Source organism: Oncorhynchus gorbuscha, linkage group LG06 (assembly GCF_021184085.1).
Source record: "Oncorhynchus gorbuscha isolate QuinsamMale2020 ecotype Even-year linkage group LG06, OgorEven_v1.0, whole genome shotgun sequence".
Lineage (NCBI taxonomy): Eukaryota > Metazoa > Chordata > Actinopteri > Salmoniformes > Salmonidae > Oncorhynchus > Oncorhynchus gorbuscha.
In genome coordinates this window covers 27,134,338-27,160,382 of record NC_060178.1, presented here as the reverse complement: position 1 = coordinate 27,160,382, position 26,045 = coordinate 27,134,338, and the positions used below count along the sequence as shown (strand labels likewise).

The 26,045-nt window shown below is 40.8% G+C and overlaps 1 protein-coding gene across 1 annotated transcript in view; it reads left to right on the top strand.

Annotated features, from left to right (window-relative positions):
- LOC124037779 (tyrosine-protein kinase ABL2-like) overlaps window positions 1-26,045 on the top strand; it is a 44,692-nt gene that overhangs the window by 4,839 nt on the left and 13,808 nt on the right. The window lies entirely within an intron of this gene.

Sequence of the window (26,045 nt, the reverse complement as noted above, 5' to 3'; positions counted from 1 at the left end):
CATTAGGGATCAAATTGGATTAGTCAAATCCACTTTTCTATATCTGCAAAGGCCCCAACAACCCAAATAAGTCACACCATACTGAAAATAGAGTTTTGGAGGCTGCTGTGAGATTTTAACTAATTTAAACTTAATGAATTAATGTATCCTGTTTACTCTCAGTTTAATAATGAACTAGGTATCCCCCTTTATTTAACTAGGCAAGTTAAGAACAAATTCGCATTTTCAATGATGGCCTAGGAACAGTTGGTTAACTGCTTTGTTCAGGGGCAGAACGACAGATTTTGACCGTGTCAGCTCGGGGGTTCAATCTTGCAACCTTTCGGTTACTAGTCCAACGCTCTAACCACTAGGCTATCCGCCTCCCCCTTTATCCGCCCCCTACCTTGCATGTCACCCAGAGTTGCATCCTTCAGCCACTAGAAGGAGCTCTGTCTCATAATTTTCAGTCCTGTAGATGCAGGGCAGTTGTGTTAATTTGCATGTTTAAGAGGGTGTGTATGCTTTTGCATTCAATAAAGCATATTGATTACGGCAGTGGGGTGTGTGTGAATATTGTGGGTTGGTTGCTTCATGAATTATTCATCCATCCTCTCTCTCTCTCCATGTGCTTGACTGGTGAAAGCACAAGGCTTGGAGACAAAAGGCAGCATTTTAATCCGGGTTATTTTTGACTGCATTAACAATGGCCAGACCCTGTCCTTCCCAGTATATCTCATTCTGCTCTCATTAAACACAGGATTAAGCAAAGGAAAGGAAGTGATTTGAGTCGACTCATTGCTGCTGCGGTTGCAGATGCTGACAACCTCCCACGTGCGCTCTGATACTCACACAGCTACCGGTATATCATGTTACTGAGTTTGTTTACACTACAGAATGGCAAGTTATTTACTGTCTCTTCACTCGCTTGTGAAACTTAAAGGTTCAGATATAACATGATGTACAGGGTGGGAAATTAACTTTTTTTGTCCATTAGCCACTGTAACAGGTAGATACAAAAATCTACCAGTTACTCAAGATTTTTTACCAGACAAAATATATTTTAGCATTATTACACCATAAATCACAAGTAACTGATGAGCATGCCCTGTAATATTTCTAAAACAAAAAATGTATTACTAGTAAGAAGTAATTTAGCATATTGCTCAATGCTTTCATTTTTGTCACTGAATTCTTTTAACCATGTTAAAATAAATAATTTGAATTAAAGTGAAACAGTTCTACAACTTGAATGTCAAAAATCAACAAAGTGCCTGCCCTTGCCACAAAATGCTGAGTGATACGGCTTTATTTATTATTATTAGTTCAGGACTCTAACGCTGACATTTTTTACAAAGAGTACATAAGTTATTTAGTAGCACAGATACATTTAGGAGCACAATTCAATTTTTTGAGTCTTGTGATAAGATAAGAAATGACAGTAAATTACTAAGGTTTTTGGACTGTTCTTTTTTTCAATGCTCAGTCAAGCACAATTTATCCCTAAATATTTGAGTCATTAGGTGAAACAAAAATGTTCAGCTGCCCCTTTAAGAGGTGGGCCATTCATTACTGTAGTAACAGATCTCCTTGTCTGTCAGAGATGGTCATCTCTGTCTGCGCTACCAGCAGACCGTTGCAGTAAACTCTTAACTAATATTGAAAAACAACCTAGCATGTGAACAAAACAATGTAACTAGCCAAGAAACATGAGGACAAAGTTGCACTTTGGTAGCCTTTCTGGTCAATTCGACCAACTTTTTTTTGGCCTATGGATAGTTTTTTTTGGGGTCGGGCCGCGGGTGCAACACCACTGCTTCTAGCTAACTAAGTTAAGTATAACTAAAAATAAATGTAATATGTGTGAAATTATATCCAGCTCAGGGCCACAGCAATGCATTTGGTTTGCTAGATGTCAAGATCAAGCTTCTTGGTTACAGCAGAGACATTCAATCCCCTCCTGTCACGTAGAGTAGGCCAGAAGGCTAAACTGGATAACCTAACCTCTATCAAAATAAAAAGATGGCGGAACCGCAAAAGTTCTTCTGTGCAAAGGTGTTTATTTACAAGTGATTCCGGAACAAGAAAACAACAGTACTGCCATCAACGTCTACCTTATGGGACAGCTTAAAAACAATGCTGCCCCATCCACAGCTCAATCCAAAACAAAAACCTCCCCATGACTGAAAGAGAGGCTCCTTTTGTAGGGCTAGCCCCTCCCCTCAGAACAATTAACCCTAATTAATTAATCAATTAACAATACAAACCTACCTTTTCCATGAACTAAACATACTAAAGGATATACATTGCAACACGGTTTTAAACAATATCACAACATAACATTTACAACATTACATCACTACTGACAATATCTTTCAATATGCCCATATGCATTAATGAGCCATTTGGGACAGGCACTATAAAGCCAACCCAATTCCCTTAGCTCGGGTCCTTTTCCAGCATACCCGGAAGCTACAGAGATGGAGAGAGAGGAACAGAACAAACAAACAATGCGCTCATCCACAACATTGATAAGTATAATAATTATTGTATCTCTCAAATATGAACACTGACAGGTGTGAAATGCATGCACCAAGACAGAAGTTAATTTGTGTGTCGACCCACATTGTTAACTTATCTTATAATGGCGCAGGGAGGAGTGAAGAATATGTGTGTGCGTTAAAGAACCAAATGCTGCCCGCGGCCAGTGACGGACTTCTACGTCACATTACCACCTTCCTCCTCTCCTGAAGCGACCATGTACGGGAGCCTTGATAGGTAGTCCGCAGTAACGTTCTCTTTTCCTGCCTTGTGACGGACACAGAACCTGAAGGGCTGGAGCTCCAGATACCACCTGGTCACACGAGAAGTCCAGTCCTTCATGGTCTGGATCCAGGTCAGTGCTCTGTGGTCAGTGTGCAGGTCAAATTCCCTCCCAAGAAGGTAGTAACGGAGGCTATCTAGGGCCCACTTTATAGCCAGGCACTCCTTTTCGATTGTAGAATACCTGGTTTCCCTGGGCAACAGCTTCCGACTCAGGTACAGCACAGGAAGCTCTTCTCTTGGCTCCCCTTGGGCCAGTACAGCTCCAATTCCTACAGCCGAAGCGTCCACCTGCACGAGAAATCTCTTCTGAAAATCAGGGGTCTGGAGAACAGGGAATGAGCACAGTCGGTTTTTCAGTGTCATGAAGGCTTCCTCACACTCCTCAGTCCACTTCACAGGGTTGCTGGCCCCCTTCGAAGTGAGGTTGGTCAGAGGGACAGCGATGGTCGAAAACTGTGGAATGAATCTCCGGTACCACCCTGCCAGACCTAGGAAGGACTTCACCTGTTTCTTGGTTCTGGGTTGAGGGCTATTCCTGATGGACTCCACTTTCTCCACCTGAGGCCGAACTTCACCCTTACCCAGCTGGTAACCCAGGTACTTTGTCTCCTGTTTCGCCCACTCACACTTCAGGAGGTTAAGCGTGAGGCCTGCTTCATGAATCTTCCGTCAGGACTCTGCTAAGATGCTGTATGTGCTCCTCCCAGGAGTGGCTGTAGATCACCACGTCATCCAAGTAAGCAGCACCGTAATCGTCACAGTCCTGGAGGACCTTGTCCATCAGCCTCTGGAAAGTCGCAGGGGCCCCATGAAGGCCAAACGGCATGACCTTGAACTGGAACAGGCCCATTGGCGTCCGGAATGCAGTGTAGGCCTTGGATTGTTCATCCAGGGGCACCTGCCAGTACCCTTTGCAGAGATCCAATGTGGTGATGTAATGAGCTCTACCTATTCTCTCCAGTAAGTCGTCAATGCGGGGCATGGGATAGGCATCAAACTGGGAGATGGCATTCACCTTACGGAAGTCCATGCAGACGCGCAAAGAGCCATCCTTCTTTGGGACAATGACAATAGGGCTGCTCCATTCACTTGAAGATGGCTCGACAACATTCATCTCTATCATGGTGTGGACCTCTTCCTTGAGGGCTACCACCAGCCTCTCAGGCACACGGTAAGGATGCTGGCGGACAGGGTTCTGGCCAGGTTTCAAACGAATGACGTGTTCTAGGACTTTGGTTCTTCCTGGTCTCTGACTGAAGAGGGCCGGATACTTGCCAAACAGCTGCTTCAGCTCATCTTGCTTGTCTTCTTCCAGGTGAGCCAGTATGACTTCTGCTCGTTCTTTCCATGCCTCTGTGACCCCATCCGACTCATCCTCTTCTACTCTGCGGACCAGAAAGGACTTTCCTTTGGAGAGTTCCTCTCTCTCCTCCCAGGCCTTGAGAAGGTTCACATGGTAGATTTGCTTTTTCTTACCCTTGTCCGGGTGCAGCACCTCGTAGGTCACTGGGCCCATCTTCCTCCCGATTAGGTACGGTCCTTGCCATTGCGCAAGGAGCTTGCTGGTAGACGAGGGAAGGAGGAGCAGGACTTTCTGTCCTGGCTCAAACTTTCTGTGGCGAGCGTGCTGGTCATAGCCTCTCTTCTGGGCTTGCTGAAGGTTTGCTCTAGCTTCCTCTCGGTACCGTTCCAACCTGTCTCGCATCTGGAGGACATACTGGACAATCCCCTGTCCTGAGGTAGCAGGGAGGAGTGAAGAATATGTGTGTGCGTTAAAGAACCAAATGCTGCCCGCGGCCAGTGACTGACTTCTACGTCACACCTCCTGAATCAAGTTCACTGTTGCCTAAATTGTTTTGTGCGTCAAAAAAACGCTTGGACGGTATGACAATCTGGATACCGCCCAACCTTACCGCCAATGCCAAAATCTACCCGCATTTGGTCTGTTCAAGTGTTAATTTCCCACCCTGTATGAATGTTATGAGGGTACTTTTGGTTTTCCATGTGGGGGGACTGGTCTATTCGACTGCTTTTTAGTGTTGATTGGGTTTCAGGACTTGGCCTGTGTTGTGGCTGACTGCTCTGTCAGTGCTTATCCAGAGATCCAGGCATATGACTTGGGCCCTTCTACCTCAGCAACTCTTGAGTCTTTCCACCGTCACACTCATCCAAGACTCTGTTCTCTCTGTGCCCAAAGCTCAGCTCAAATACTTCATCTTCATTCCCTCTCTACTCGTCTGCTTTATCTTTCTCTCTCTCGTTCTCTCTCTTTGTATCATCTTAGTGGAGTTGAAATTGAGCACTGCTTTTGCCTGGTATAATCCTCTCTGTCTTCCCTCTTCTTCCCCTCCGGTTTAATCACACACCAGAGTCAGCATTAATCTGGCACTTTGTGGCGCTGCCAGGGTCGTCTCTATGCTCTGTGTTGAGCAGCGGGGGTGAGACCAAGGAGCTCAGCCACAGAGAGTGCCCATTTCTCTCAATGGACTGGGATCATTTGCCTCATTCAAAGAGAATGTTGCGAGTCACAGAGTGGCTAACTCAGATGCTTATCAAAAGCCTTTTTGATACTGTGCCTTGTCCTTGTGCTGGGCAGATTGGGTGGCCAAATCCTGCATATGGAAGCAATGGGAATGTAATCTCAGCGAGCTCTGTGTACTGTCACAGGAAGTCTGTGTAATCCTCTACTGTCAGGCCTGAATCCTCATGGTCATTCCAGCAGTCGCTCAGTTAACCTCTCTGGCATATGTGGGATGCTAGCGTCCCACCCCGCCAACAGCCAGTGAAAGTGCAGGGCGCCAAATTCATAAACTTCATAAACTTTCACAAAACAATTCAAAGTGCTTTTGTAATGCAACTTTAGGTATTAGTAAACGTTAATAAGCAATCAAATTAATCACGAGACGAAGGGTTTTCTATAGGGGTCCGTCTTGAAATACTGTCCGTGTATTTCTCAACCAAAATATCCTGCAACCTCAGCCCTATTTAATGTCGTTCGCCCATAACAATGGGTTGAAGCGGCGGATGGATATATTTTTCCACTTTCAGTGATCAGATTTTCCTGCACTTTTCGATGAAACGCATGTTCTGTTATAGTCACAGCCGTGATTTAACCAGTTTTTTAAACGTCTGAGTGTTTTCTATCCACACATACTAATCATATGCATATACTATATTCCTGGCCTGAGTAACAGGGCGCTGAAATGTTGGGCGATTTTTAACAGAATGTTCGAAAAAGTAGGGGGTAGGAGTAACAGGTTAATGCAACCGCTGTGTCGGATTTAAAAAAAACTTTGCGGAAAAAGTATAATCTGAGAACGGCACTCAGAACCCAATCCAGCCAAAGAAATATCCGCCATGTTGGAGTCAACAGAAGTTAGAAATAACACTATAAATATTCACTTGCCTTTTTTACATAAATTATGGACTTTATGTCCAAATAGCCACTTGTTGTTAGCGTGTTCAGCCCAGTAATCCATCTTCATGAGACGCGAGCACTTCGTCCAGACAAACTCAGAAGTTCACTTACAGGTCGTAGAAACTTGTCAAACGATGTATGGAATCAATCTTTAGGATGTTTTTTAAACATAAATCATCAATAAGGTTCCAACCGGAGCATTCCCATGTCTGAAGAAAAGCACTGGAACGAGAGCTAACTCTGTCGGGAGCGCGCGTCACGAGCCTGAGACACTCTGCCAGACCACTGACTCATTCAGCTCCCATTCCCCCCCTCCTTTATAGCAGAAGCCTGAAACAAGTTTCGAAAGACGGTTGACATCTAGTGTAAGCTGTAGGAAGTGCAACTAGAGTCCATAGACATTGTGTAGGCCAAGCTTTGAAAAACTACAAACCTCTGATTTCCCACTTTCTGGTTGGATTTTTCTCAGGTTTTCGCCTGCCATATGAGTTCTGTTATTCACAGACATCATTCAAACAGTTTTAGAAACTTCAGGGTGGTTTTTATCCAATACTACTAATAATATGCATATATTAGCATCTGAGACACAGTAGCAGGCAGTTTACTCTGGGCACCTTATTCATCCAAGCTACTCAATACTGCCCCCCTGTCACCAAGAAGTTAGGCTGCCTGTCCTCTCTCCTACAGTTGCAGTTATGGGATTCATTCTAGTTAGGCTACGCTACACTAACTGTGGAGAAATATAACAAATGGCTAATGGAAGACCAACGGCTTCTGTACACTGCTGTACAATTTCCGTAATATCATGTGGTCTATTGAAATGAATGTTATATTCTCTGCCGCAGGTACCGCTTGTTCCTGTCAGGCTAATTTGTCTGGACTGTGATTCATTATCTGCATACCATTTTTCTTTCTAACTGATGTAATCATCTCTAGGCTTGCAACTCTACACCACACAGAATGCTCTCTCTGGTCCCTCCAGAACAGTGCCATGGTGAAAACCTCACCACACTGTTGTGTCAACCTCATTGACTCAAGACTAGAAATCTCAGATTCAACACTTACTTGTAGATAAACTCCTTATCTCAACACGGACATGTTTTTGCAAATAAGTGTAGATAATGAAGTATGGCCAACTGTTGTCTGGGAATAATAACCTTAATGGCTCAGGTGTTCCGCTAGCGACCCACCTCGACATCATTCGGTGAAATTGCAGAGCGCGAAATTCAAATGACAGAAATAGTAATATTTAACATTCATGAAAATGCAAGTGTCATACATCAAAATGAAGCTCAACTAATTGTTAATCCAGCCGCTGTGTCAGATTTCAAAAAGGCTTTACGGCGAAAGCACACCATGCGATTATCTGAGGACAGCGCCCCGCATACAATAGCATGAAAAACATTTTCCGGCCCGGCAGGTTGAAGTCAGAAATAGCGATATAATAAATGCCTTACCTTTGAAGATCTTCTTCTGTTGGCACTCCAAAAGGTCCCAGCTACATCACAAATGGTCATTTTGTTCAATAAAGTCCTTTTTTTAAATCCCCAGAAACTTATTTTATCTGGCGCGCTTCATTCAATCATCCACCGGTTTCCCTCCTTCAAAATGCATAAAAAATTAATCCCAAACGTTACCAATAAACTTCTCCAAACAAGTCAAACAACGTTTATAATCAAACCTCAGGTACCCTAATATGTAAATAAACTATAAAATTTAAGATGGAGAGTCGTTATTGTCTTTACCGGAGATGAACAACAAAACGCGCTCTCATCCACGCGCATGAAAACACTACAGCCAAAATGGGAGCCACTTAAAAAAAACTACAAATTATAGCTTATTTTTCCAAAACCAATTCCTGAAACTCTAAAGACTGACATCTAGTGGTAGGATCTAGGATCTGCAATCTAGGAGGATTTAGCCTCATAATTAACTTGACAGCCATTGGAAACAGTGGTAGGCTGAAATGTTTTTTTGATGGTTTGTCCTCAGGGTTTTGCCTGCCATACTCGCATGCATCATTTTAACCATTTTAGAAACTTAAGTGTTTTCTATCCTAATCTACCAATTATATGCATATCCTAGCTTCTGGGTAACAGGCAGTTTACTTTGGGCACGCTTTTCATCCGGACCTCTCGAGAGGGTGCAGGACGCTACCGTCCCATCTGGCCAACATCCAGTGATATTGTAGAGCGCCTAATTCAAAAACAGAAATACTCATTATAAAAATTAATGAAACATACAATTGTTATACATCGGTTTAAAAAATAACTCCTTGTTAATCCAACTGCTGTCAGATTTCAAAAATACTTTACGGCAAAAGCAAACCATGCGATTTATCTGAGAACAGCGTCCAGCAGACAAATCATTACAAACAGTAACTAGCCAAGTAGACGACTAACAAAAGTCAGAAATAGCAATAAAATATATCACTTTGATCTTCATATGGTTACACTCACAGAATTCCCAGTTACCCAATAAATGTTAGTTTTGTTTGGTCAAGTCCCTCTTTATTTCCAAAAACCTCTGTTTTGTTATCGCTCTTTGTTCATTAAAACACTGTTTCAAACAACATCCGGTGAAATTGCAGAGCGTGAAACTCAACAAAACAGAAATTCTCATAAACATAAAATATACAAATGTTATACACCAGTTTAAAGCTTAATTTCTTGTTAATCCAACTGCTGTGTCAGATTTCAAAAAGGCTTTACGGCGAAAGCAAACCTTGCGATTATCTGAGAACAGCGCTCAGCAGACAAATCATTAAAAACAGTTAGCAGCCAAGAAGAGGAGTAACAAGTCAGAAATAGCGATTAAAATTGATCACTTACCTTTCATTTTCATATGGTTGCATTCCGAAGACTCCATGTTACAGAGGTTTGTTTTGTTAAAGTCCCTCTTCATATTCAAAACCTTTTGTTCAGTAATGCATTGGAACAAAGCGCGGTCACAACAGACGAAAAATCTAAAGTACAATAAGAGTTCATAGTTTGACATGTTTCTAGGTTTATAATCCATCCTCAGGTTGTTTTTGTCATAAATAATCGATCATATTTCAACCGGACAAAAGCTTCGTCACTAGAAAAGGAGAAACAAGAAAGGCGCGCTCCCGGTCACACGCTGGACTCATGTCTTGAAATTTCCACTGTCTACTCAATGAAGTGCTGTTTCTCCCTCATTTTTCAGAGTAAACGCCTGAAGCAATGCCTAAAGACCAGCCACATGTTGTGGAAGCCATAGAGATCGTGAACTGCGTCATAAGTCTTTGTATGGTGGAAAGGCTTTCAATGGAAGAGTCATTTCAAAACAATAGCAGTTCCTGGATGGATTTTCCTCATGTTTTCGCCTGCCATATCAGTTCTGTTATACTCACAGGTATTATTTCAACAGTTTTGGAAACTGTGGTGGTTTCTCTCCAAATCTATAAATTATATGCATATCCTAGCTTCTGGACCTGAGTAGCAGGCAGTTTACTTTGGGCACGCTTTTCATCCAAAATCCCGACTGCTGCCCCCTACCCTAGAGAGGTTAAGGCCATTTTCTAAGTGAACCAGAGAAAATGAATATGGATGTAATCTACAAAATGGGAAACCTCCTTTTTAATGATGGATTCCTAATGGAATCTTATAGACACTTTAGTCCCAAATTGCTAAACACCTATGTTACTTATGCTCACAACGGCTCTAAAGCAAGATTAACTTCCCCATCCAGTATGGAATGATCCCCACGATTATGGCTCGATATGGATTGATACTGAAAGAAGCTGCTACGCCAAAAAAGTTGATTGCCAAGTTATATAAAGGGTTGATTGGAACTCTACCTGATGGTTCAGAGCCCTGTAAGGAAAAAATGGGAAATGGATCTAAAGGAAGAAATTGAGGAGAAATGTTCATACCTGCTCCTACAACCTAAGACAAACTACTGCAATTTGAGATAATTCATAGGACTGAATTCACTCCCGCCAGAATGCATGTTATGCACCCAGAAATGTCACATCTGTTGTTAATTCAAAAAAGCACAAAGGAACCCTATTACAGTGCATTCGGAAAGTATTCAGACCCCTTTTCCACATTTTGTTACGTTACAGCCTTATTCTAAAATCAATTCAGTATTTCCCTCCCCCCTCATCAATCTACACACAATGCCCCATAATGACAGCAAAAAAAACAACGTTTTTATTGATTTAATATGTGATTTCTTAAAAAAAAAATGGTATTCAGACCCTTTACTCAGTACTTTGTTGAAGCAGCTTTTGCAGTGATTACAGCCTCAAATCTTCTTGGGTATGACGCTACATGCTTGGCACACCTGTATTTGGGGGGGTTTAATCAATTTTTCTCTGCTGATCCTCTCAAGCTTTGTCAGTTTGGATGGGGAACGTTGCTCTATTTTCAGGTCTCTCCAGAGATGTTAGATCAGGTTCAAGTCCGGACTCTGGCTGGGCCACTCAAGGACATTCAGAGACTTGTCCCGAAGCAACTTTTGCCTTGTCTTGGCTGTGTGCTTAAGGTTGTTGTCCTGTTGGAAGGTGAACCTTCACCCCAGTCTGACATCCTGAGCACTCTGGAGCAGGTTTTCATCAAAGATCTCTCTGTACTTAGCTCTGTTCAGCTTTGCCTCGATCCTGACTAGGCTCCCGGTCCCTGCCGCTGAAAAACATCCTCACAGCATGATGCTGCCACCACCATGCTTCACCGTAGGGATGGTGCCAAGTTTCCTCCAGACGTGACGCTTGGCGTTCAGGTTTCATCAGACCACATAAACTTGTTTCTCATGGTCTGAGACCCTAACGTTAGCTGGCTTGATCTCTAGTGGACATTATTCGTTTCCCGGAGCTGTATGCTTTTAGAGCAAACAGAGCCTAAGTTAGCTAGCTAACGTTGAACCTGGTTGGTTAGCTCCCAGCACTGTGGTCATTGTTGGCACTTTGTAAATTGTTATTTAACTAGCGAACGGATAGCTGGCTGGCAATTTAGCTGAAGTTAAAATACCCGTTAAATGAATAGGGCCGGTGTCAGTAACAGTCTCCAAAAAATATAATTTTCTCTATTTGACATGAATATGACTTTTCCTATTAAGACACTCAGTTTAATGCATGCTAGGTTTCTCCTGCCACTTTATTTCGGGATCAAACAATGAAGGAATGAAACTGAGTTCTAGGCTAAGTTGATTTTGAATAACCCAAAACCATGGGAGTCCTAAGGTAATAATGAGAGAGCGCTAGAGAAAATAAAGCAAGATATAAAAATTGAATGATAAATTTGAACAAGCCTTACAGATGAGCAAAGCATTATAAAACAAAAATGATGCATGCATACGAGGGCTGTATTAAAAAAAAAAAATCCCTCACCATTGCAAACCAAACAACCAAAGGCCTAATCTTACTAACGGAAATATCATAAAAGCATTAAGACAAATTAGTTATGAGAAGTATTTTCCAAATTATTCTAATAGTGTTCAATGTCCTTAAGTTGCAGCTTTAAAATGGGAATAATTATGGAAGTCAGAGTCTATGCGATACAAATATTTTAGGCCACAAGAAGTGAAATTGAGCAAACAATACCAAGGTGGAAAAATCAAATGAGTCAGAATAAAACTTGGGCTACTACAGCTGAGCTTATGGAAGAAATGATATGTAGTTGGCCTAGGCCTATTAACATTTTATTTTAGCTATGTACAACCTACCTAAAACACATATAGTATCCTAATAAGAGGGGAGGAAGAGGCAAAAATGTTATCCAGTTCTGAGGACAGCTGAGTTGCTCTGCATTCCATGATTGAGGCTCGCTTTAGCACACCGATAGGCCTTTTACACACACTTAGGTTGGAGTCATTAAAACTCGGTTTTTAAACCACTACAAATTTCTTGTTAACAAACTATAGTTTTGGCAAGTCGGTTAGGACATCTACTTTTTGCATGACACAAGTTATTTTTCCACCAATTGTTTAGACAGATTATTTCACTTTGAATTCGGTGTATTAAAATTCCAGTGGGTCAGAGGTTTACATATACTAAGTTGACTGTGCCTTTAAACAGCTTGGAAAATTCCAGAAAATGATGTCATGGTTTTAGAAGCTTCTGATACGCTAATTGACATCATTTGAGACAATTGGAGGTGTACCTGTGGATGTAATTCAAGGCCTACCTTCAAACTCAGTGCCTATTTGCATGACATCATGGGAAAATCCAAATAAATTAGCTAAGACTCCCCAAAATTGTAGAACTCCAAGTCTGGTTCATCCTTTGGAGCAATTTCCAAATGCTTGAAGGTACTAGAGGTCAACCGATTAATCGGAATGGCCAATTTCAAATTTTCATAACAATCGGAAATCGGACATTTTGGACACCGATTTTTAAAAAATATTTTTTATTATTTTTTTCCTCATGTATGTATGTTTGTTTGTTTGTTAACTTCTTGACGCTACACATCCCTGTCGCAGGATCATTTTCGTCAGCAACCGCTGAATAGCATAGTGCAACAGTTAAATAATATTACTAAAGAATATTCATGAAATCACATGTGCAATATTGCAAAACACAGCGTAGCCTTTTGTTAATCCACCTGTCGTCTCAGATTTTGAAATTATGCTTTACAGGGAAAGCAATCCAAGCGTTTGTGTAAGTTTATAGATAGCATAGCATTATGTACACTTAGCATCAGGAAGCTTGGTCACGAAAATCAGAACCAGAAAACCAATCAAATGAACCATTTACCTTTTGATCTTCGGATGTTTTCACTCACGAGACTCCCAGTTACACAACAAATGTTAATTTTGTTCCTTAGGGAAGTCAGAGAAAATGGAATCTGGTTGGTATCCATTTAAATTGAGGTTAGGCATGCATAGGAACAGAAGGTTTTCAAAATAAGAGGCACTTCCGGATTGGATTTTCCTCAGGGTTTTGCCTGCAATATCAGTTCTGTTATACTCACAGACAATATTTAGACTGTTTTGGAAACTTTAGTGTTTTCTATCCTAAGCTGTCAATTATATGCATATTCTAGCATCTGATCCTGAGAAATAGGCCATTTATTTTGTGAACATTATTTTCCCAAACATAAAAATAGTGCCCCCTAGCTTCAAGAGGTTAAGAACACATTCTTATTTTCAATGCCTGCCTAGGAATGGTGGGTTAAACTTTTGAAGCTAGGGGGCACTATTTTTTTGTTTGGAAAAAATATGTCTGTGTATAACAGAACTGATATTGCAGGCGCTAGCCTGAGAAAAATCCAATCAGGAAGTGACTTATTTTGAAACCGCTGTGTTCCTACGCATCCCTATTGCCCATTGAAAGGGATATCAACCAGATTCCTTTTTCTATGGTTTCCCTAAGGTGTCAACAGCCTTTAGACATAGTTTCAGGATTTTATTTGGAAGAATGAGTGTGAACGACCACATTGTGTAAGTGGACAGGTGGGGGCTCTCAGAGTGATTTGTGCGCAAAAGAGAGAGGCGATTGTTACTCCCTGTCCTAGTGAAAAGCCAACTGTCCCGGTTGATATATTATCGAATAGATATTTGAAAAACACCTTGAGGATTGATTATAAAAATACATTTAACATGTTTCTGTGTACATTATGGATATAATTTGGCATTTTTGTCTGCGTTGTCATGACCGCTCTTTCTGGTGGATTCCTGGGCATAACGCAACAAACTAACGGAGGTATTTGGATATAAAAAATATCTTTATGGATCAAAGGGAACATTTGTTTTCTAACTGGGAGTCTCGTGAGTGAAAACATCCGAAGATCAAAGGTAAACGAATAATTTGATTGCTTTTCTGATTTTCGTGACCAAGTTACCTGATGCTAGGTGTACCTATTGTTTTGCTGTGCTATCGATAAACTTACACAAACGCTTGTAATGCTTTCGCTGTAAAGCATAATTTCAGAATCTGAGATGACAGGGTGATTAACAAAAGGCTAAGCTGTGTTTCGCTATATTTCACTTGTGATTTGAATATGAATATTTTCTAGTAATATTATTTGACTGTTGCGCTATGCTATTCAGCGTTGCTGATGACAAATATACCGGATCCGGGATGGGTGGTTCCAAGAAGTTTAACTGCCTTATCCAGGGGCAGAACGACAGATTTTTACCTTGTCAGCTCAGGGATTCAATCTTGCAACCTTACGGTTAATTAGTCCAATGCTCTAACCACCTGTTATGCGAATGCAGAAAGAAGCCAAGGTAAGTTGCTAGCTAGCATTAAACTTAATCAATCATAATCACTAGTTATAACTACACATGGTTGATAATATTACTAGTTTATCTAGCGTGTCCTGCGTTGCATATAATCAATGCGGTGTGCATTTGCGAAAAAGGACTGTCGTTGCTCCAACGTGTACCTAACCATAAACACCAATGCCTTTGTTAAAATGAATACATAGAAGTATATATTTTTAAAACTGCATATTTAGCTAAAAGAAATCCAGGTTAGCAGGCAATATTAACCAGGTGAAATTGTGTCACTTCTCTTGCGTTCATTGCACGCAGCGTCAGTGAATATGCAACAGTTTGAGCCGCCTGGCTTATTGCGAACTAATTTGCCAGAATTTTACGTAATTATAACATTGAAGGTTGTGCAATGTAACAGGAATATGACTGATGGATGCCACCCGTTAGATAAAATACGGAACGGTTCCGTATTTCACTGAAAGTTTTGTTTTAGAAATTATAGTTTCCGGATTCGATCATATTAATGACCAAAGGCTCGTATTTCTGTGAGCAGTCCGACTGAGCAGCAGCAGGCCAGTAATCATTCATTCAAACAGCACTGAATTTTGTCCCATACCTCCTAACTTATTGTGGGAAGCTTATGGAAGGCTACCCAAACATTTGACCCAAGTTAAACAATTTAAGGCAATGCCACCAAATACTAATTGAGTGTATGTAAACTTCTGACCCACTGGGAATGTGAATAAAGAAATAAAAAGCAGAAATAAATAATTCTCTCTACTATTATTCTGACATTTCACATTCTTAAAATAAAGTGGTGATCCTAACTGACCTAATATGGGGAGTTTTTACTAGGATTAAATGTCAGGAATTGTGAAAAACTGAGTTTAAATGTATTTGGCTGAGGTGTATGTAAACTTCTGACTTCAACTGTATATCTCTTTTGTGCCACAGCTCCACCAGAGTGACATTTGGCTCCATCAAATATAGTTAGTCAATGTCTTGTTTCATCTCGTCTCCCCCATAGCTTTTTTTTGTGTCTTGTGGGGTGCTGTGATCCAGGAAAAAACTGACTGGGATAGTTTCTCAGGAACAATGATCCTCCCCCTGCAGTAATGCTGTTGAATGTTGATTATACAGGAAAAAGATCTGAAATAGAGGGCCTTTATAAAATCTGTTGAATTTATTTGCCTGATTTCCATTTAGTTTTTCCCAAATTCCATTTTCTCTTTAGTTTCTCCAGATTTCTGTTTTTCAAAAATTCAAGTTTTCATTCTCAATCACAGGGGTGGCAGGGTAGCCTAGTGGTTAGTGTTGGACTAGCAAGTTCAAACCCCCGAGCTGACAAGGTACAAATCTGTCGTTCTGCCCCTGAACAGGCAGTTAACCCACTGTACCTAGGCTGTCATTGAAAATAAGAATCTGTTCTTAACCGACTTGACTGGTTAAATACAGGTGAAAAACAAATATATATAATCAGAAAAACAACAAAATTGGATGTTCTATATAAGTCCAAAACTATGCTTAAACCACTTTTGACCCAGCACCACACCAGAGTCACCTTATGAAGGTCCTGTTGAGCAGCTGATTTTTGAGGTGTGTTTGTACAGGGCTGGAGCAAAAGCCTGCACACCCAGTAGCTCTCGTGGACTCTCCTGGCGGATGGTTGGCCACCCTGCAACATTAGTTTACAACCAAGTACTTTTTATGTCTTCATACATATGGCTAAGGTGGGTGAGGTAGGTAACTAAGATGTTTAAGGTTGAAATGTTCAGGGGAGATCTTGACAGCGTTGGAGTGACTTGTCAATTAAGCTAAGAATATTTTTGAACTTGGTCAGAATTAAATTGTCAGTATTGAATAGAGGAGTCCCAGACAATTTTGACCGCTTGAGACACTTTTACAACCAGCACATGCACCATTGCTGTCAACTGCGCACCCACAACTGCATGTCAGCAGTTAATATGATGGTTGTGGTTATATTTTCACAACAATTGGCCACTGGATTGATGTAAATAATCATATTATTCTGCCAGGTAGGCATGGGCTACTTTGTAGTTAACATTTTAATTGAGAAGGTTTTTGGGAAAGCCTTTTCATCTCCACCAGAAGGGGGTTATCATTAGCATCATCGCTAACGGTTACACAAAGTGTAGACATACGCGCGCACCACACCACACACACAGAGGGGCATTCCTGTGCCGTTTCAGAAGGTTGAAGGAAAATACAAATCGCCAATGCATTTTCTTCATATCATATGACAACTTGGGCAAATGAATGCCCTTTTCTAATAAGTTCAATACATTTAATGTTTAATTCCATTTTAAATGCCATCCGCGTTTTACCGCAACACAGATTTTATTGGGCCCTAAGAATATCACCCCATCCGATTGGGCAAGACCCTCCCCAACCCTACGCTCTCTGTTTGGCTGTCTAAGCTGGGCCTCTCCTGGGATCTGCTGGATCTTGTCCTTGTGGTGGATGATGGCAATCATACCACACCCGTCTGCTGCGTCACACAGCCTCGCACAACGCAACTGTAGACTACTGCCAGGCCCAGACACATACTTCAGTTTCTACAAAGTGACTAGACCAATGAGCGTCACGCATTACATAATATGGGTGCTCTTCAAGTTTTTGCATTGAACAAAACAAGAGCAGGCACATGCCAAATGTTTTGACTTGCTTCATTTTCCACTTTTCATTGTTTGATTTTGACATAAACAACACTAATTAACATTGTGCAAGATTTAATTTAGTCTGTTGCGTTCTGATTTTGTTTACTATGGATCAGACTCAAACATCAATAGCAACGTCAGTCTGGGTATGGAATCATTTTCGGCCTCACTCAACTATCAAGTGCATCCAAAATGTTTAAAGGAAAGGTGAGGCATAGCAGAAGGCCTTCCTGTAGTCAAGTGTTTCCAAACTCCAGTCATCTGGTACCCCCAACGGCGCACACTTTTGTTGATGTAGCCCCTGCCAAATTAAACTGATACAACTCATACATCAGGTGGGCTTGTCCAGGGCTACAACAGAAATGTGTACTTTTGGGGGTACACAAGGACTGAAGTTGGGTAAACACTGCTCTAGTCCACTACAGAAAATGATGTAGACCACCACTTACTGTGTTGTGAGCAAGCCTGGGAGGATGCACTTACTCCACATTAACCAATTAAAGGGCTGTGGTGGGCAGGCGGAGGGCTAGAGGCCCATTATTAAAATGTCTGATTTACAGGGCATTGCCCAGTCTGTAATTTGTGCATGCTCAGTGGAGCATGGCTAGATGAACGATACATGGCGTTTCCCAGCACCCTGGCGTCTCATTATTTGCTCACTGACATTTATGGGACCAGGATGTAGATGGGCAGGGGGGTTGAGGGGTCCTGCCAGTAAGGCCTATTAGCGCCATTAAGGTGCTGACCAGACCGTAAGGGCTTTGGTGCTGTCCTCTTCCATTATGGTTTGCACAACCACTACCACAACTATAGCTACTCAGAGCTGTCTGGATCAAGCTGCAGCTGTTCATCCTTATCTGCCTCATTTGGGGAAAGTTGTTAATCAATTATGTCAATCTTGAGTGTGTTTTTCCTGAATGTGTAAGCCAAATTAAATAGTTGGGTGATTGGTGTTTAAGGAAAGTTTCATCATTAGCCAGGGCTCAACATTAACGCTTGCGGCAAGTGTTTTTGTTTTGTAGAACGAATAGATTATCGATTTAAGTTGTCCGAATGGATAAGTAAAGACGAAGAAGAAAAACACGATAACTACCGAGTTCCAAACTGCCTCTGGAAGCGATGTTGGAACAATAACTTTTAGTCTGGAGCTTCATGAATTGGGTTTCCATGGCCGAACAGCCGCACACATACAAGCCTAAGTTCACCATGTGCAGTGCCAAGCGTTGGCTGGAGTGGTGTAAAGCTTGCCGCTATTGTACTCTGGAGCAGTGGAAACGCATTCTCTGGAATCACGCTTCACCATCTGGCAGTCAGAATGACAACGCTTTCTCCTGGCATCAGCCAAACTCTGATAACTGCCCGACTATGTAGTGCAAACTGTAAAGTTTTTGGTGGAGGAGGATTAATGCTCTGGGGCTGTTTTTCATGGTTTGGGCTTGGCCGTTTGTGGCTGAATGGAATCAAGTCTCCACAGCAATGTTCCAACATCTAGTGGAATGCCATCCCAAAAGAGTGGAGGCTGTTATAGCTGTAAAGGAGGGACCAACTCTATATTAATGCCCATGATTTTGAAATGAGATATTCAACGAGCAGGTGTCCATATACTTTTGGTAATGTGGTATTTTGAATTGGCTATCTCTCAAGTTAACCATTGTGCTATTATTAGCATGTACGGTGTCCTAAAATAACTTTCCACCGTCACTCGTGTATAAACGCAAATGACCAACACACCGTAGTTGATATGGGTGCAGAGTTGATTAAACCAATGGAGCATACTCCGGTTGTAAAACCATCTCTCAAGTGCTCAAAATTGGCTAGAATTCTGGCTATGTAATTCTGACAAAGTAAAAAAATGTTCTTAGAATAGCCTAATTGACTAGTAACTCTGTTGTCAAGCTGTCCCCTGAACACAGAATATTTTGTCTTGCAAATAAATGAACATATTTGGTCCATGGTTCATTTAATGAGGGAATTATTTGGTTGTGATTAATGTTGCAGGACAGCCAACCCTCCTCCCGGAGAGTCCAGGAGAGCTACTGGATGTGCAGGGTTTTGCTTCAGCCCTACTCAAACACACACCATTGTAGAAGTAAAAATCAGCTGCTCAATAGGACCCTGATAAGCTGACTGTGTTTGAGCAGGGTTGGATAAACAGCCTGCACGCCCAGTAACTTTCCACATGGAGGGTTGACGGACCACGTGTTTATATTGTAGCCTATCAGTGCAGTATTTTACTTTTGGAGTGTTAAGTGCCTTAGTCAAGGCCACAATGGCAGGAGATATAATGCATGGGTTCAGAGACCAGCAGCCTTCCATTGTCAATACCAGGTTATTTTGCAAAGTGGTTCCTTGCATCATACAACACAATTTTCAGCTACCTTTTTTTGGCCTATGTTGAAGTGAAAAAGTGAAAAATCAGCCTTACTTGATGTCAAGCCCTGATAGAATTGTCTCTCGCTTTGTTCTATACTTTAATGTCGACCCATGCGTTATTTTGGCAGTGCTGTTGAACAATGTGACTCAACTAGAGATCGACCGATTATGATTTTTCAGCGCCGATATCGATTTATTGGAGGACCAAAAAAAAGCTGATGCCGATTAATCGGGTGAATTTTTCAAATGTATTTGTAATACTGACAATTACAACAATACTAAATGAATACTTATGTTAACTTAATATAATACATCAATAAAATCAATTTAATTTCAATGTTCAATTTGGTTGAAATAATGCAAAAACAAAGTGTTCGAGAAGAAAGTAAAAGTGCAATATGTGCCATGTAAGAAAGATGACGTTTAAGTTCCTTGCTCAGAACATGAGAATATATGAAAGCTGGTGGTTCCTTTTTAAACGTGAGTCTTCAATATTCCCAGGTAATAAGTTTTAGGTTGTAGTTATTTTAGGAATTATAGGACTATTTGTTGACTATTGACTATTGGATATTCTTATTAGAGGTTGAACGATTATGATTTTTCAACGCCGATACTGATTTAATCGGCCGATTTAAAAAAAAATAATAATAATAATAATAGTAATAATAAAAATAATTTAAAATATATATATATATATTTTACAATTACAACAATACTGAATTAACACTTATTTTAACTTAATATAAAACATCATTAAAATCAATTTAGCCTGAAACATGGAACGTTTAAGTTCCTTGCTCAGAACATGAGAACATATGAAAGCTGGTGGTTCCTTTTTAAACGCGAGTCTTCAATATTCCCAGGTAATAAGTTTTAGGTTGTAGTTATTTTAGGAATTATAGGACTATTTGTTGACTATTGACTATTGGATATTCTTATTAGAGGTTGAACGATTATGATTTTTCAACGCCGATACTGATTTAATCGGCCGATTTTAAAATAAAATAAAAAATAATAATAGTAATAATAAAAATAATTTAAAATATATATATATATATTTTACAATTACAACAATACTGAATTAACACTTATTTTAACTTAATATAAAACATCATTAAAATCAATTTAGCCTGAAACATGGAACGTTTAAGTTCCTTGCTCAGAACATGAGAACATATGAAAGCTGGTGGTTCCTTTTAACATGAGTCTTCAATATTCCAAGGTAAGAGGTTTTAGGTTGTAGTTAATATAGTATTTATACTATTTGTCTATACCATTTGTATTTCATATACTTTTTGACTATTGGATGTCCTTATAGGCACTATAGTATTGCCAGTGCACTCATGTGTACCAAACCATAAACATCAATACCTTTCTTAAAATCAGTACACAGAAGTATATATATATTTTTAAACGTGCATATTTAGTTAAAATAAATCCAGGTTAGCGGGCAATATTAAACTAGGGAAATTGTCACTTCTCTTGCGTTCATTGCACGCAGAGTCAGGGTATATACAACAGTTTGGGCCGCGGGGCTCCATGAAAACTAATTTGCAAGAATTTTACGTAATTATGACATAACATTGAAGGTTGTGCAATGTAACACAAATATTTAGACTTTAGATAAAATACCGAACGGTTCCGTATTTCACAGAAAGAATAAACGTTTTGTTTTCGGAATGATAGTTTCTGGATTCGACCATATTAATGACCTGAGGCTTGTATTTCTGTGTGTTATTATGTTATAATTAAGTCTGATTTAATAGAGCAGTCCGACTGAGCGGTGGTAGGCAGCAGCAGGCTCGTAAGCATTCATTCAAACAGCACTTTCGTGCGTTTGCCAGCTTTGCTGTGCTTTAAGCATTGAGCTGTTAATGACTTCAAGCCTATCAACTCCCAATATTAGACTGATGTAACTGTTGTGAAATGGCTAGCTAGTTAGCGGGGTGTGCGCTGATAGCGTTACAATCGGTGACCTCACTCGCTCTGAGACCTTGAAGTACTTGTTCCCCTTGCTCTGCAAGGGCCGCTGCTTTTGTGGAGCGATGGTTAACCTCTTGCTCCTACCTGGCACGCAGGCGTCCCATCTAGAGATCTGGAAATGCAAATGGGCTACGCTAAATGCTAATAGTACTAGTTAAAACTCAAATGTTCATTAAAATACACATGCAGGGTATTGAATTAAAGCTACACTCGTTGTGAATCCAGGCAACAAGTCAGATTTTTAAAATGATTTTCGGCGAAAGCATGAGAAGCTATTATCTGATAGCATGTAACACCCCAAAAGACCCGCAGGGGACGTAAACAAAATAATTAGCATAGTCGGCGCTACACAAACCGCACAATAAAATATAAAACATTCATTACCTTTGACCATCTTCTTTGTTGGCACTCCTAGATGTCCCATAATCACTATTGGGTCTTTTTTTCTCGATTAAAATCGGTCCATATATAGCCTAGATATCGATCTATGAAGACTGTGATAAACGGAAAAAAATAGCGTCTTGTAACGTCATTTTTTTTTATTAAAAAAGTCGACGATAAACTTTCACAAAACACTTCGAAATACTTTTGTAATGCAACTTTAGGTATTAGTAAACATTAATAAGCGATCAAATTAATCACAAGACGAAGTATATTCTATAGCTGTCCGTCTGGAAAAAATGTCCGGGTAGAATCTCAACCAAAATATCCGGTCCGAGACCTGAAGAACTGCGCTGCCTTGCATCTGTTTGACCAAGAAACAAAGAGTAGGCAAATGACAAGACCCTAGACAACGTGTGGAAGCTGTAGGTATTGCAACCTCAGCCCCATTAAATGTGGTTCACCTTTATCAATGGGTTCAAGTCGCGCAGGGATATATTTTTCCATTTTCAGTGACCAGATTTTCCTGCACTTTTCGATGAAACGCACGTTCTGTTATAGTCACAGCCGTGATTTAACCAGTTTTATAAACGTCTGAGTGTTTTCTATCCACACATACTAATCATATGCATATACTATATTCCTGGCATGAGTAGCAGGGCGCTGAAATGTTGCGCGATTTTTAACAGAATGTTCAAAAAAGTAGGGGGTAGGAGTAACAGGTTAACGATGCTTCAGGGGTGGCTGTTGTCGATGTGTTCCTGGGTTGAGCCCAGGTAGGGGCGAGCAGAGAGGGACGGAAGCTAAACTGTTACATTGGCAATACTAAAGTGCCTTTAAGAACATCCAATAGTCGAAGGTATATGAAATACAAATGGTATAGAGAGAAATAGTTCTATAATAACTTCAACCTAAAACTTACCTGGGAATATTGAACCCTCATGTTAAAAGGAACCACCAGCTTTCATATGTTCTCAGCAAGGAACTTAAACGTTAGCTTTTTTTTTTACATGGCACTTTTACTTTCTTCTCGCATTATTTTTTACATTTTATTTTTTATTTAACCAGGTAAGTTGACTGAGAACATGTTCTCATTTGCAGCAACGACCTGGGGAATAGTTACAGGGGATTAATGAGCCAATTTGTAAACTGGGGATTATTAGGTGACCATGATGGTTTGAGGGCAAGATTGGGAATTTAGCCAGGACACCAGGGTTAACACCCCTACTCTTACAATAAGTGCCATGGGATCTTTAATGACCGCAGAGAATCAGGACACCCGTTTAATGTCCCATCCGAAAGACCGCACCCTACACAGGCAGTTTCCTGGGGAATTGGGATATTTTTTAGACCAGAGGAAAGAGTTCCTCCTACTGGCCCTCCAACACCACTTCCAGCAGCATCTGGTCTCCCATCCAGGAACTGACCAGGACCAACCCTGCTTAGCTTCAGAAGCAAGCCAGCAGTGGTATGCAGGGTGGTATGCTGCTGGCACTAAACCAAATTGAACATGTTTCATTATTTATTTGAGGCTAAATGGATTTTGATTTATTTTATTAAGTTGAAATAAGTGTTTATTCAGTATTGTTGTAATTGTCATTATTACAAATAAATAAATCGGCCGATTTTTAATCGGGTTTGGCTTTTTTTGGTCCTCCAATAATCTGTATCGCCTTTGAAAAATCAGTCGGTTGACCTAGTATACTTAGGGTCGTTCACCTGGTGGAAGGTTAACCTTCGTCCCAGTCTGAGAACCTGCTCTAGAGAACTCAGGACTTCATCAAGGATCTCTCTGTACTTTGCTCTGTTCATCTTTCTCTTTATCCTGACTATTTTACCAGTCCTTACTGCTGAAAAACATCACTGCGTGATGTGGCCGCCACCATGCTTCACCGTGTCCGGGTTCCTCCAGACGTGACACTTCATTCAGGCCAGAGAGTTCAATCTTGGTTTCATCAGACCACACGGTCTTGTTTCTTAGAGTCTGTAGGTGATCAACTAAGACCATATCTCAACATTTTGACTATGGGGTATTGAGTGTAGATTGATGAGGGAAAACATTCAATTTCATCAATTTTAGAACAAGGCTGTAATGTAACAAAATGTGGCTAAAGTCAAGGGATCTGAATACTTTCCGAATGCACTGTATTGGTTATGTTTCTTCATTTGTAGCATAATGGCGATTTCCATCTATCTCTTTTGCAGAGATGAGCACAGCAGGGCCGCCGGCAAACGTGTGGCGAGCTGGCATTTGACCCAAAAGCTTTGAAAAGTGGGACACAGTACTTTTAATACTTTTTCACCTCATGATGTTTTTGACATGATTTAGTTTATCCTCCCTAGGACCAGGAGTAAAAACAAATATAAAAAAAAAAAAACATATGACCTGATTACGTTTGATCTCGTCCCATTGTAGCCCATATAAAAAAAAAATATTCTGCAGTTTAATTTATTACTATGTCATACCAGGAGTTTTACCTGGTTAGGTTGTCCAGGGAACCCCCCCCCCCCCCCGCACATTGTTTTTTGTATGAACTACTATCTCAGCATTTTGACATGCGTAGTTTGACTGATACATCTAGAAATGTATTTGCATATCTAAAGAATTGAGACAGTTGACTTTTTTTATGAAAAAATAATAATACTGTGACTGGAATGGGCTTCCATAGTTAGGCCCAGTGCAGGCGGCAGCTTCTGTCACAATTTCAGAATGTAACTGCAATTTCAGATCAACAGCCTAACTCGATAAAAACAAGTCTCAAATATAAGGAAAATATCTACATTTGAGCTGTTTTCAAAACCATTGCTCTACTATTACCATTTATACGGTAGTAGTTTTGAGCTCAACGAGACGAGTGTTACCTCAGACACTCACCCGAGTCGTGATAGTTTAGAAAGTTTACACAACAGTATGGTCTCGAGAATTGATACCTCTTGAGAACCTCTCAAACATATCCCTTTGCTATCGTCAATGTGAAAACGGACAAATGCTCACTTTGCTGGAGAGGTAACAAATTAAGGATGATGGTCCACTTTTCCTAATCGAACAAACTGCTCGAGATGGACTCCCCACACTTGTGATGTGAATGGTGACATTGTGTGTCTCCTCATTTAACAACAACAAATGGCTGCTGCCAACTCTGCCACAGCCTCTTCACTAGACTCCTTCATGGGGATCTCTGTCTGTACCACTGCCCTCTTACAGATTTGAGTTGAAGTGGCAATGTCCACTGCAGTCCATGGTTGTTCAGCTAAAGATCCGTCAGCCAGTTCTGACCCACTGTTCTGTTCAGTTCTGACCTGTCTGTGTGTTCATCCCTCATTAATTTGTCTTGTGTTGTGTACGTCTCAACTTATTGTTTACATTTCGTCTGGCTCTATCTGAACGCTGTCATCGTTCAGGAGTTATTTATGGCCGTGATGTTGCTTTGTTTTGCAATGGGGCAATAAATATTCCCAGGCCAGCGGCCGGTCGTGCTGCATAATATTGCATGTGGTTTAGGTGCTGTCAGTCGTGTCTCGTTGTAATAGGCTAATTGTATTACACTGACTGAGGCCTGGTCATGTTTTGTATTAGGTTAGGTAATGTGACCGGGCACAGTGAAAGGATTCACATGTGGTCCTGTACAGGGATTGGGAGGGTGCAGAGGTAGCTGGTTCAGCTGCCACATGCCTGGACAGATCATACTAACAGCTGCGGGAGCGGCTGGTGCGGGATAGGGTGACCAGGGGGAGTCAGTCTTTCTCAATATGCCCATTGAGCTGAAGCAGTGCTGGATGGGCACCACTGTCTCAGCTGTCTGGGGCTGTCATGGCCAATTCCCATTCCCCTGCCCCCAGTCCTCAGCCGTTCTACGCACCAAAGGCACGTACCCATACTGGCACTCTGACAGGCACACGATGAACCTCATGCATGACATGCCAACTGGTGTGGATCAATCTGAAGATGTCCACAGTTTCACTGAGGAATAGTCAATAGTTGTAAAATGAGACCTGAGACTTATGACTTGCCAAACAGTGGTTGTTGTTGGTGATTCATATTTCAGATCAGCTATTTATTTTCTATCATTCTAGTGTTGAATGAGTTTATTCAATGATTTGTGAATAGGAGTTTAGATCAATTAATCTTATCCTTAGTTGATATAGAAAATTGAATTAATACATTTGGCCATTATTTGACTGCAACTATTTAACACTTCATGAGTTGAATTTCAAATTATCTCTAGCTC